The sequence below is a fragment of the Pollachius pollachius genome, assembly GCF_949987615.1.
Source record: "Pollachius pollachius genome assembly, chromosome: 19".
Taxonomy (NCBI): Eukaryota; Metazoa; Chordata; class Actinopteri; order Gadiformes; family Gadidae; genus Pollachius; species Pollachius pollachius.
In genome coordinates this window covers 9,125,882-9,137,430 of record NC_136952.1, presented here as the reverse complement: position 1 = coordinate 9,137,430, position 11,549 = coordinate 9,125,882, and the positions used below count along the sequence as shown (strand labels likewise).

General features: G+C 46.0%; 1 protein-coding gene across 1 annotated transcript in view; it reads left to right on the top strand.

Moving 5' to 3' along the window:
* The first annotated feature begins 243 nt into the window (after positions 1 to 243).
* The window catches only part of LOC307090595 (zinc finger MIZ domain-containing protein 1-like), a 106,865-nt gene continuing 95,559 nt past the window's right edge, over positions 244 to 11,549 (top strand). Inside the window, exon 1 of the mRNA XM_079757326.1 lies at positions 244 to 338. The gene's annotated coding sequence lies outside the window, so the exon portion shown is untranslated. The remainder of the gene's footprint in view (positions 339 to 11,549) is intronic.

Here is an 11,549-nt window from a genome sequence, read left to right as displayed (position 1 = left end):
AAACATGACAATCTAACAATACGACACCACCCCCAGTAGTCCATCGTGTGTATCCGATCGCTCCTTAAGCGACACTCAGTCCGATCCCGGCTCTTCTAATGGCTCCTCATTGTAGATCCGCGACACATTTTGTTAGTAACCACCAAGCATGGTCCTTTGGTAATAGAATAGCCAATGTAATTTGACACTTCAACTTACTGTGCTCTCTGCTAGTTGATTCAGTTACTCACCCCGCTGACGTTGAGCTGATTCTTAGTGGTTGTGACGAGAGAGAGAGAGGGGGGAAGACATTTGAAAAAGCAACCCGAAACAATTGAGGACTTTCTCTGTTAAACCTGGTAAGTTCAACTTGCGTGATTGTTCTAGTGTCGCGTTGCGCACCTTCTTGCTCGAGTGCGGGTTTTGGTTTCCACTTGGCTGAGATTGTTTCTCCACAATAGAGTGACCACTTGAAGAAGCGTTGAGGGGCACGTAGTAGCCCGTAATAACGCTCTGGTTTGGTATTATTATGATGGCTCTCCGCCGCGATCTGAACGATCTGCCTGGAAGCCTCGGAGGAGGAGGTTGTGCATTTCGCCGCTCACAGATGCCCCGGTGATCTTTACGCGTCGGGTATGTTGGCTAATGTAGCTTATAGCATTCTGGTCGGAGAATGAATCAAGTCTGCGATTTCCACTAGTGTAACAAGAGGAGAGATGCGAGGTTTTAAGAGCACGGCTCCGCTCTGAGATTGGATGTGCGCGGAGGATCGGCTCAATGCGATCCGTGCAAATGTGTCTTTTTAAACGCGCGGTCGCTTGTTGTTAAATGCATGCTGCTGTAACGCACAATTTGATCAGACGAAACGTTGCTCACTACAAATTCCCCAAATGCGGGTCTACGCGTGTATTTGTGTATGTCTGTTTAGCGCACTACCTGGAAATAATATATTTTGTGTACCAACTTAAAAATCATGACAGATACAATTTGGTGAGCTTACAATTCATAGCTTGAAGTTGCTGCACGCTATACTGGTCCTTTTCACAAGTTGACTGGCCAAATTCCTCATGTCTGCATATGGGTCCTTTTGGGACTAGGGGGGCCTCTCGTATAGGTCCTGGTTTCTTTTCACTGTTATACATCTGTCCAGGAAGCACAAGAACAGCCAAGTGGAAAAATAGTAAGCCAGACTGGACTTTTGCAGACCTTTCTTTTTCCCTTGCAATTGTGTCTATGCATGTATATGTGCAATTTATGTTCATCCAGAAAGTCAATAGATTTTGAATGGTCCAGTTTGAAATGTATACACTGTATATTGTTGCCCTGCGCTTTGGTGTAATTACTAATTAATATACAGTATCAAAGTGCCGTTCTCGTGTGTTCTACAATTGGTGGTTCAAGACCTCAGCAGATATCCTATTGCTCAAGTGGAGATTTGCATACGTACACCTGCCTTGAGCGCTGTTTGGATACACACAGCTGCCTTGGCCCATGTGTGTGTCCCTTCTGTAGTGATACACGGCGTGTCACTAGTTTGAGTTAGGAGACACTCCTGAAGACTAGCTTAAGCCATGTGTTTGCATTGATCTGTAATATCAGTAGGCTTTTTGGTTTGAATGGCTCTTTGGCTTGGCTGTTTTGAATGAGGATAAAGACGATGATCTATACCTAAGGAACCTGTGTTTTCAATCCGTATCCCATTTCTGCAATTGTTTTTCCTTCAGTTTTTTCCCCCACAGCTTTCCAATGCAGTGCAGTGATCTTGGAACGTAACCGGATGTAATCTTCGTTCACCTGGCTCTAAGATTCGATTCTTGATTCAAAGACCACAAGTGTGGTCTTCAAATCTCTGCGTGGGCTGACTTATGATTTGCATGTGCCACAGGCGAGTGCCTGGTTGCTGGAATGCATGATTAGCCAGCTCCACTGATTGAACTCTTGTGTTTGTCTGCGGGGGAAAAACTTTGCGCACCCAATCAGACGTTGATCGCTGATCACGAAACCAGTTGATTGGGCGGCGTGCAGCATCAGACGCAGGAGGGAAAGTTTTTTCTTCCTCTCTGTGTCTCCCCCCACCCCACTCCACGCCTCACCTCGATGGGGGCCCCCAGGTTAAACTCCCGAATAACCACGGGGGCCTCCTCCGACGGGCTGACCTTTTTTCTGTTCCACTCGGAGGATGTTGAAACACCAGCTGTCAAACAAAAGACACATTGAGCACCGCGGGTCCGCCACTCACGCACGTGAGTCTGGGCGCTGTCGAAGTACAACATTTATTAACCCTTTCACTTTGCCTTTTTTTTTTGACTCTCTTTCTCCCTTTCCTCACACTGGTGGGTGGAAGACATGGCTTCACGAAAAAGGGAGGGAAATTCTTGGAAAGACATCTGGCAGAGTGTTTTTTCGTAGATCTTTGAGAGAGTTTTTGTTTTTAACTATAAACCAAAACATATTTTATCATCAGTACTGAAGTATACATATAGAAATAGTTTCTGAGAGTGTGAATGTGTGTGTACGTTTGCTTACATTCGTGGGTGAGTGTCCTGCACTCACTTGTGTCCATTCAGTGTGTCCGTGTTCAGTGTTCAGTGTGTATGTGTCCGTTGACCGTGTTTGTTTGTGTGTGTGTCTGTGTGGATGGACTACAATGTTAACACATGTAGTCCAGGCGAAGGCCGAGTGGACCCTCTCTCCGCTCTCCTTCCCCGCTCCCGTCTCACTCTGGCCACCATCGGGTCAGCGTTGGCAGGGGGAGCAGGAAGTGACTGCGCCACATGGGAGTTGATTCAACCCTCAGATCAAAGCGGACACACAGGAAGCCTCGTTTCTCACCGGGCACAACAGCTACCTCGGCTACATGGACACCCAGCAGCCCTGGCGATCATCTGGCCCCACTTCCAACACTATAGCATCGCCTGTATTTCAGTCGCCTCCCCCTCAATCTAGTGTCTTTGGATCAGGGCAATGTTGTATACTTTTACCCAACCCATTTGATATAAGCTGCTCTGCATCTCCCAGTAATATCGAGTGTTTATTGTTTATACCAGTGTGGCTTAGTAGCATTGCCAGTTTTCTTTTTGTGCTGTAATGTTATTGATCTGTCTGATGAATTCCTCTTGTTGGAGGGATAGACCTCTGGTAGAGGTGTGTGTGTGTGTGTGTGTGTGTGTGTGTGTGTGTGTGTGTGTGTGTGTGTGTGTGTGTGTGTGTGTGTGTGTGTGTGTGTGTGTGTGTGAGAGAGCAGGGGCAGACACCTCCCAGCTCCCTCTCACTGGCCTTAGAGCCCCGTGGGAGGTGGTGGTGGTGGTGGTGGTGGTGGTGGTGGTGGTGGGGATGAGGGCAGGTTCTTTTTGCTCAAGGTCCTATCTGTGTTGTCTTTGCGCTGAACAACTGAAGGGGATGAATCATCCCACTGGTATGGCTGTTTTCAGTTTTTTCGCTGGGTTAGCACACTGGTGGGTGAATCCCGTGTTCTCCCCACACAGAAAGAAAGAAAGAAAGAAAGAACGAAAGTATGTCACTGGGCAATGGCGGTATCTTTACAACCGCTTCATAAATACAGCCTCTGTGTGTCATTCATTTATTGTTTCCGGCTTCTTCTTTTTCTTCTTAGTCTTCACATCCAATTATTCGCAATAATAAAATTGACATTTCAACGCACTACGGAGATGCGGATTATCGAAACACAACCTCCATCTCAGAGGTGAGGACATGGTCAGGGAGAGAGAGAGAGAGAGAGCTGCCATTGGGCAGAGTCTATCTCAAAACAGGAGGGCAGTGGTGTGAGTTCTTCCTTGTGTAGGAAAAGGAGAGCTAGAAGGCAGAGATAGAAGCAAGAAAAGGCGGGAAGGGTGAGAGGAGGGGCCTTTTATATTCACGTTTTGGGGTGCATGCGTGTTATTGTTATTCTTGTGTTATTGTTTTAGTGTGCGAATAAACTAGTGCAGAAAGAAAGAGCCCGGTGCAGAACCGGAGCAGACTGGAGGATAAAGGCATATTAGATGTTTCACATTTTTGATATTACGTATTTGTGATAATTACACCCGAGCCCAGGAGGTCAGGTTGTATTACTGTCCATATATGGTAGCAAGTAGATGGAGCTCTGGATAATTTTTGGTTGTTGTTGCTGGCAGTGGGAGACCTGTAGGTATGTGAGCAAAATCTCAGGCAGTATTTTAGTCCACTCAAGCAACATTTCAGGGTCCTTTTTTTGTTGTATTGTTCACATTAGCACTCTTGAAATTGAACTCGTCGGTTGGACTTAATCTGTTCGTTGTGTTATTTTTGCTCTTTTAGAGGGAGCCCCTCTGCTCATAATCTCACTTAATCTTATCTATCCCGACCACAAGAGGCAGTGAATGATGTGACTTAATAAAAAAAGCTTTGGTTTAAATCCATAGCAAACACGCGCGGGTATGTGTGTTGGTTTGTGTGTGTGTGAGCGCCGCTTCCTCGACCCCTCTGGCGAGGTTGTTGGGAAAACGCAGCTGACCCCTACGAACCCCTTGTTAGCGCGAACAATGAGGGCTACCGCTAACCCCAGAGAGGAAGTCTGGGCTAGCAGAAAGCACACACCACACACTTGAGTCAAACGGCCAAAACAAGAACGCTCAAAACAAAACTTGCGGACTCCCTTTTGCTTCCGTTGCTTCTATTTGATATTCGAGTGGGTAATATTTGACAGGATCTTACCTGTGTATTTGCGTGTGTGTTGGAGCCGAAGACAGTATTTTTTTTATTACGTAGTACTTGAGAGAAAGTGAGTGTGAAAGAGACTATGAACTGCCTGGCTGAAGTGTGTTTCGAAGCAGTGAATGTGTTTCTGTTTCATGAGCTTTAAAAGAGTCACTGTGTCATTTGAAAATAGATTACAGCACAGGACAGTAATTCAGGCTGGGCGAGTCTGGCCATTTAAATGTCTACGTTATGTCTGTCTTTAAACGATTGGCTCCACCTATCAGGGAAAAGGGTGGGAAAAAATGAGACCGGATCAGAGCTTGAGAGGCTTCCATCAGCCATAGGCTGTGTGTGTGTGTGTGTGTGTGGGTGTGAAATGTGACACAAACAATGCACCATATGACATATACTGTATTACATCGTAATGTGGCATCGGCTCAGTGTAAGAACAAAGTCTTTTGAATCAAGAATCGTATCAAGACTGTTCTGGAGTCATGGGAAAAAGGAAGTTATTTCTACGGATGAACCAGGGGTCGACCACAGAGTCCCCGGAAAAGCCAAATATGGGCGTCACAGCGGTGTTGTGATGTTGTTGGAAAGGCTATGATATTAAATTATTGTCTGATTGGAAGAGATATTTCACCCTTGCATCGAGTTAATGTGTTGTTGACCGCATTGACAAAGATACTCATTTAGCCCGACTAATAAAAACAGGAGATAAGAATCCCTCACACCCAAACACACCCGAAATCACACACACACACACACACACACACACACACACACACACACACACACACACACACACACACACACACACACACACACACACACACACACACACACACACACACACACACACACACGTAGGTAGGTTACCAAAGGGCACCCCTGTGAGTGTGTTTCCAGAGCAGATGATCACCTCGGCATTATCGTCTGCTGCGCTCCAGCCCGTTTTTGTTTAGTTTTTTCTTAAGGGTGAAAGAATCTGCCCGGCTGGTGAGTGATGGGAGTGATTCTGTAGAAGTGGTGGAATTACATTCAACTGAGCCCACAGGGGTCCATATCTCATTGTTCCCTGACAGGGAAAATTAACTGGGATTCACTAATACATGGGGAACAGCCTTCCCGCGGCCCCCCCCTACATCCCCCCCTCCCATTCCCCGTCCTACCTGCCCCTCACTCTCACTCTCACCCTGCTCGCTCTAAATCGTTGTAGGTCTCTCTCTCTCTCTCTCACCCTCTCTTTCGCCCATGCATCAGGATGTGATGAGTAGCTGGATTCCACTGGTACACTGAGTGGTGCATCTCCTCGTCGAGATGCACCTGCTTTGCATATCACCTGGACTCATTTGCATGCTCTGTGTCGCCAAAGCTGGAGATGACCCCTCTGGTGGAGGCCTAATTTGCATATCAACTGTGGCTTTCACATTAGTTTGTCTGGTAAAGTAGGTTGGCAGCCGCCCTTCAGTTCATCCATTGCTTTGGATGAACCAAAGCAAAGAAGGGGTTGATTTTGGTAGAAGCTGGATGAACTGTCCAAGCGAACATATTATACCCCTTATATTCAAAGTTGTTATATTTTTCCTTATTGAAATGTGTCAATATTTACATATCTCCCACATTTGCATTGAGTCATTTGCAGTGTATTGTTCCCGGAGCCGTTTAAGAAGAGCGTTGGTTTTGGCCTTAACGGCGAGACACAAAGGAAATCAAAACTCGCCACCTCGATGCTCAGCTGGCAGCTAGCACACCATTTCCAGACACATTCCTTAAATCCATAGCATTGGCCGCTGTGGTATCGCTGAAAGGAAGGTTGGATTAACATGGGTTAGACCTCATGGTCTAATGTGTGGATTAATAGTCTCACAGTATCTGTCCCCAGTACAGCGCTGTCCCATGTGGCTATGTCAACCTTTACCCGATGTTAGCATAACCATTTTCAAACGCCCTTTAGCCTAGCTTGGCTCAAGTGTAGCACACAAGTGCTGAGTCGCCCAGAAAACTAGCAACAGGCAATAACTGGAAACTATAATATAAATCTCTCCAGCTATTATTTACAAAATGGGGGGGGAAACACCACATGGCCAATGCTAGTGTGCGCATCGCTCTGTGATGTCTGGCGCCCTCACGTTGTTTATGAGTTGGGGTGGCTCGCCAACGTGTGTTTGCGTTTATTGTGTGTACAAGGGTTCTTTCAAAGAAACATTGCCACCAAAGAGCACTGGTCACTTTGAGTCGCTGTCTTATGAGGCCAGAGCTGCTCCACTGGTGACTTTAAATAACTTCTTCAGTAAACACATCCTGTCCATTTCCTGTTGTACCCCGTTCCACTGGCCCGCGGCTCCCTGGCCTCACACAGCGAAAGGGATACTGCTGCACTGCCACTAACACATTACTCACAGACGATGACATGAAATTATTCAGCTATGAGACTTAATGGTGTTACTGGTAGGATTTGAGAGTTGTAAGCAAAAAATAATGGAATATGTCAAAGATGTGGAAATCAGTGAGGTTTCTATACCACAAAAACACGAAAATGTCCCCCCCCCCCCCCCCTCTCTGCTCCCTCTCTCCCAAGGTTTATCCACCATTGAGAAGTGTTGTATTTCACTCACCTGTGATTGACTCGCAATAGGAATTCCCTGAACCAATCACAGAAGAGATGCCCTGATTGGTCAGAAATGATACAGGTGTGGTCTAACATCTATTGGCTCATACAGAGGCAGGCACAGTGGCCTTGAGATTGCGCTTGCATACGATTGTTTTTCTTTTCCCTCTTGATGTCAAGCGTTGGAGTACAATTGGGTGATCATTAGCTCTTATGAGGCTGTTCTATCGAGTGTTGAAACCCACCTACGTGATTGCCATAGCTTTAAAATTATTATGTTGCATTTTTCTTCTCAATAATAACTACACGACTACACTTCAAGATTAAACCCTGGCACATTGCCAAGGTAGTCTATTGAGTCGAAATGGCTGTGACATTGGATTTCTTCCCCTTCACAGTAACATGCATACCTTGCAGACACAAACACACAGACACGACACACAGGACACAAGTAGGCGGCCTACATTTAAATAAAAGGGCACGGACACTCATTCACACTTTATTTATAGACACTGATTGCATAAGTCTTCTCTCTCTCCCTCTCTCTCTCTCTCCCTCCCTTTCCCTCTTCCTCTCTCCCACTCTCTCCCTCTCTGACATCAGGGTGTTTGTCAGTATCAATCAGAGAAAGGCTGTAAAACTGACCACATTACCATCCCTCCTTGTGACACACCAACGCGTGCAGACCACACACACACCCCTTGCACCATCTCACCAACGCACGCATGCCGCTCCCCCTCGTAGCTCGCAAACAGAAACAATGTCAGGAGGCTATTTCGGAGCATCTGCTCTATTCTAAGGAGGACATGTGTGAGTCACTACCGCCGCAAAGCCAGTCTACACCGTGGGGGGGGGGATGAGGGGGCACTTGGCGCGTGAAGACGTAGGCTAGGCTCCAGATCCCTACGGAGGCGGGCCCTCCAGGAACTTCCTTGTCGTGCGCTTCGTCAAGTCATCATCACCAACGTCATCATCATCATCATCGTCATCATCATCATCATCATCATCATCATCATCATCGTCGTCACCACTGATGTACAAAAAGATCAACTCATGTCCACGTGTGTCGCATGCGGACTCGATCACGACCCCGGGAACCTAGGTCAACAGCTCAGGCAGAAGTAGACGAGTTTGACGGTGGGATGGGCAGAAGACGTTGCTCTTGTTCTTGACCCACGGTGGTCAGGCATGGAGAACAGCTGTCATGTTGGTAGCGTCTCAACAAAAGATTGCCCATCCTCTGCCTTCTCTCTCTCTCTCTCTCTCTCTCTGTCTCTCTCCTGGGTTTTATATTTGTGAGGTAGGAATGTGAAACCTAATCTGGGGGACGGGGGGAGCTGTAGCATTTTTTTTTTTGTGGGATACATTCCCATATTTGTCTCCCAGCAAGCTTTTGTGTATATATATATATATTTTTTTTTTATATATTATATTTTATATATATTTTATTTTATATATATTATATATTTTATATTATATATTTATTCATAGTTTACTTTGCAACATTTAGTTTCTGCAGCCATGGGCCACAGCTGTTATTTCAAATGAGCGTAATAGCCTCTGTCCATTGGCCAGCGGTTAAGTGTCACCTTGCAAGGGGGGGCTCAATGCTAACGCTATGTTTTGGTTCAGGGCAAACAATCATCATCGGCCTTCGTCACTTAGGCAATGCCCCACCTGCTAAGCCCCCCCGCCACTTAAACCACTGGCACTGGTATTGGCGGCGGCTTACAGTGGCTCCGAGGGGTCAGCCTGACCGTTCCTGATGAGCAAATTGAAAAAGTGTATTAGCAGTGGACAGACATGACATCCCCTCTCCCGCGGGCAGCTGGGGGTGCATGGCTCTGTATGGGCAACAGCTGTGAGAGGAGAGGATCGTGTAAGCTGTAATTATGTTTTAAGTCGAATTCCGTCGAGTCTGTCACAGTGAATTTCGCCCCGCGGACGTGTAACTTTGGTAAACCGCCGCGGTGAGATTACGTCCCGGTCATGTGGTTGGAGTGCATGAATTGCTTCCCTGTCGGTAATGCGTTTGATTTACGTTTTACGAATATAGACGCATCGTGTATTTTGTGGATTCAAACCCCCCCCCCCCCCCCCCCCAAATAATTCCAGTTAATTGAGATGGCTGGCCTGTGTCTTTCACCTTTCATCCAAGACGTTTCCATTTAATAGAGTGGGCAACTGCCCAACAGTTATTAGCAGAGGAAGCTTTGCCGTCCTTATTCTGAAATTATGCTTAAAATTGTATTTTTTTGGGATGATTCCATTGACTTCAATGACCACCGATGGAAAGTTTGAGTATTCTGTAGGACTTGGCCCCAGCCATTACTTTCATCGAGAAAACAGGGATTTTATTTTCTTTCCTTCATTATGTGTGTGTGTGCGTGTGCGTGAGTGTGTTTGCATGGGTGGGTGTGTGTGAAAGGGGCTTGCATGTACTTGATTGAGTTAACAGTGTACATAGCACTCGGTCTCTGAATCAATCAAAGATGTACAACACAAAGCAGTGTTGAATATCCGCTGAAAATGTCACACTTAGTTCTCCCTGTTGTCACATTGTACATTTACATCTACAAAAAAACCCTACAAACTAAAGAATGAGTTATTTCTTGACTTTAAACGTAATGAAAAACGGTTTCATATGGGGAACAAGTGCCATTCATTGTTAATTAAGTCGTGTTAATAGCGTGACCTATAAAACAGCGCTAAACCAGCATTACAATAACTTCCAATTCCGAGTATTACCACTGGAATACGTTTCAAAGCGACTACAAACTCAAACGATCATAAAGGTCAATAAGAAACTGCGAAGACACGATGAGTTGTGGCACGGGACCGGAACCGTGTACTCACAGTGAGCTCAACTCCCTGCGCTTCTCCTTTTTAATATTTAGTTCCTGTCCGTTAAAATAAAAAATAAGAAGTTCCTTGCTCTGTTGTAAAAGCTTAGAGGGAGTGGCAACGGCTTCGCGGGCAAAAGCCCTCACACATGAATATTTAATGGTTGCATTTCAAGTCAAGTCATAAAACCACAGAGGGTGTGCCCGACTAGGTGGGGGGGGGGGCAGTTGTGCAAAGCAGGGCGACGCTGTTTTGGATTCAAAGAAATCGTGCTTATATTATCTTTCCTTTGCCTTGAATAACAATGAATCAAATATGTGGGTTGTGTAACCCTCCGGTTTGATGCCCGCACGACCACACAGGCTGCGTGTTGGTTCCTGTTGTTTTGCAGCGTGTTGCTGCAGCAGAAGTCGAGCGGTGTTGGGACTGAAGGCCCACGGGTTTTCTGTGCGGCCACTCTGGGCACTTCAGGTTGGAAATCTCTGTCAACTGTGAAGCAAACATTTAAATTTCGGAAAAGCAGTTGCTACATATTAATACTTTACTCTGCACTGGGTTGCTTTCACAAAGCAAAACTTGTATTGTTTGTGTCTGCGTGCGCACATACACAATATTTATGGATGTATAACAAGAATTGATCTCTACGATGTTTAGCTAGGAGCTATGGAGCAAACATGGCAAGTTGTCATAGATACAGTAAACAAAGCACAGAAATGGAGCCGTTTTCTTTCAGCGCACAAAACGCTTCATCCCAGGGTTTCCCAGCGCCATGCCAGAATGTTTCTGCCGAAAGAAACGGCCATGTGGACACGGGCCCTAAGCGGTCAAATTGATGTCATTTTATCCTCATTTTGACAGCTTCTCAGTGGACACAATGTGGCAACATATCACTTATTTCGATTTTTCCTGCAACTCTCTCTAACTCACATAGACCTACATGTCCACGATCTGAGTTTAAGACTGAAGTGGAGTTCAGACACTAAATTGGCAAATTGGATGAGTCATCCAACTTGAACCCTAACTCACAGTTTTTGCAATGTGTCACATTGACCGAGCCCCGTATTCCCATTGAGTGCCATTATTCTGTCCATGTCAGGGTAATTGCACCACAGTAATTTGTCATCTCATATTGTATCAAACGTGCTCATAAAGTTCAATCACTTAACTCGGGCTCCACCATTATTTTCAATATGGGTTTATAGGAAAAGGTCATTTGGCAGCTTCCGCGTCTCGTCCCGGACACAAACTTGCTCGTAAAGTACTCTGATCACTTCGGCGGGGCTTCTCCTGCCCATGGGTTTGTCTTGGGAGATGCGTCCTCCCACGTAATAATGTCCTCGACGTCTTCCCTTGCATATCTTGGTGAGTGATGACACCACCCATTACACACAATATGCACTGGCATAAATTGCTCTTAATGTCCATAGATGCCGCTCCA